This window comes from Nematolebias whitei, chromosome 12, assembly GCF_014905685.2.
Source record: "Nematolebias whitei isolate Nwh7 chromosome 12, NemWhi1, whole genome shotgun sequence".
NCBI lineage: Eukaryota > Metazoa > Chordata > Actinopteri > Cyprinodontiformes > Rivulidae > Nematolebias > Nematolebias whitei.
Window position 1 is genome coordinate 9,948,652 of NC_056509.1, and position 1,811 is coordinate 9,950,462.

A 1,811-nucleotide genomic window follows, 5' to 3' on the forward strand; every position below is an offset into this window, starting at 1 on the left:
GGGGGGGGGGCGCATTGTTGGGGTCTGGGCTGTGGGTGGGCTTTGGGCCTTGGGGGCGGTCAGTGTTGGGGCCGGTGCTTCGGTTCCTCCTGGGCTGTTCCGATTCTTTTAATCTAGGTTCCTGGTTGCGATGGCCGGCACTCTGACCGGGGTGGCTGCCGGCTTTCGGCAGGGGGTCGGCTATGGTAGTGTACGTGTGGTCATTGGTGGTGTAGGGCGGCGGTTGGGGGCGTGGCTTCGCCTCATCCGGGCACTGGCTGGTCTTCCTGTGTGGCATTTGCAGTGGGGGTGCTGTGTGTGTGGGGGGGTGCATGGGTGGCGTGCTGGGGCGTCTCCGGGCCTATGGTGCGGGGCTCTTGATGTGAGAGCCGGCCCTCCTCGGCTGCGGCTCCCTGCTGCTCTGCCCCTTGGGCTGGGGCCGGCCTGTGGTCGCTGTCAGGTAGATGGTGCATGCGGTTGGCCCGACAGAGATTCTGTCGGGCTATCTGTGTGTGCCTGTTGGTTGCTCGGGTTGGGTTTTTGGTGGTCCCCCCTCTCTTGGATCAATTTGGGCCCCACGTTTGGTGTGGGGCCCACTCCCCCCGGTCGTGCCCCCCTTTGGCGGGGGACTCCCTTGCCGCCGGTGCATTGGTGGCTCTCGGTGTCTGGGCTGGGTGGTGGGGTGCACGTCGGTCCGCCCTGGTTGCTGCCTGGCGGGGCCTGGGTGCCCTGGCTCTGTCGGGGCTCTGCTAGGGGGTGGTATGGCCTCGGGGCTTGGGGCTCGGTGTCCATGGCCGGATCTACTTGGGGGGGGCATGGGTCGCTGGCCGGGCCTGTGGGCTCGTCGTTGCAGCTTCCTGGAGGCTCTGCATTGTGGTGGCTGGGGTCACCCGGTTCTTTCCTCTGCTCCTCTCTGGGGGGGTGCGGTTCTCCCTGTTGGGAGACTCTTGGGGCTCCAGGCCTGTGGGCCGCTGTGTGTCTGTGGCTCCGGTCCTCCCTATGTTGCCATTGTGTCCTGGGGGGGGCGGGTCTGTGGGCCCCCGCGTCCACTATTGGGCATTCTTTTGGAGAAATCTGGTGGTGGTGGGCGTGCTTGCGCGGGTGTTTGGATTCAGGTGCTTTGACAGATGCACGCTAGGTTGGGTAGTGGTGGAAGCTAGATGATTCCTTGTGCGATGTCGAATGTTTCATGGTGATATTGTCGGTGGCATTGTGCTGTGCATGTTGTTTTGTCATGGTGGTCTCTCGCCTTATCTTCTTCTTTTTTATTATTTATTTATTCTTCTTTCTTCTCTTTCTTTAAAAAAAAAAAAAAAAAAAAAAAAAAAAAAATTGAGCGATGATGATAAGTTCATTGAAACACTTCACAATGTTTCTACACTTAAACTGAGCTCACAAAAAAAAAAAAAAAACACAGTGGACCAACACCAGCAGCTGACATTGCACCCCAGACCATCACTGACTGTGGGTGCTTCACACTGGACTTTTGGCATTTCCTTCTCCCCAGTCTTCCTCCAGACTCTGGCACCTTGATTTCTGAATGACATGCAAAATTTGCTTTCATCCGAAAAAAGTACTTTGGACCACTGAGCAAAAGTCCAGTGCTGCTTCTCTGTAGCCCAGGTCAGGCGCTTCTGCCGCTGTTTCTTGTTCAAGAGTGGCTTGACCTGGGGAATGCGGCACCTGTAGCCCATTTCCTGCACACGCCTGTGCACGGTGGCTCTGGATGTTTCTACTCCAGACTCAGTCCACTGCTTCCGCAGGTCCCCCAAGATCTGGAATCGTCCCTTCTCCACAATCCTCCTCAGGGTCCGGTCACCTCTTCTCGTTGT

The 1,811-nt window shown here is 57.8% G+C and overlaps 1 protein-coding gene across 1 annotated transcript in view; it reads right to left on the bottom strand.

Annotated features, from left to right (window-relative positions):
• Positions 1-1,811, bottom strand: part of elp3 (elongator acetyltransferase complex subunit 3) — a 100,083-nt gene that overhangs the window by 41,317 nt on the left and 56,955 nt on the right. The window lies entirely within an intron of this gene.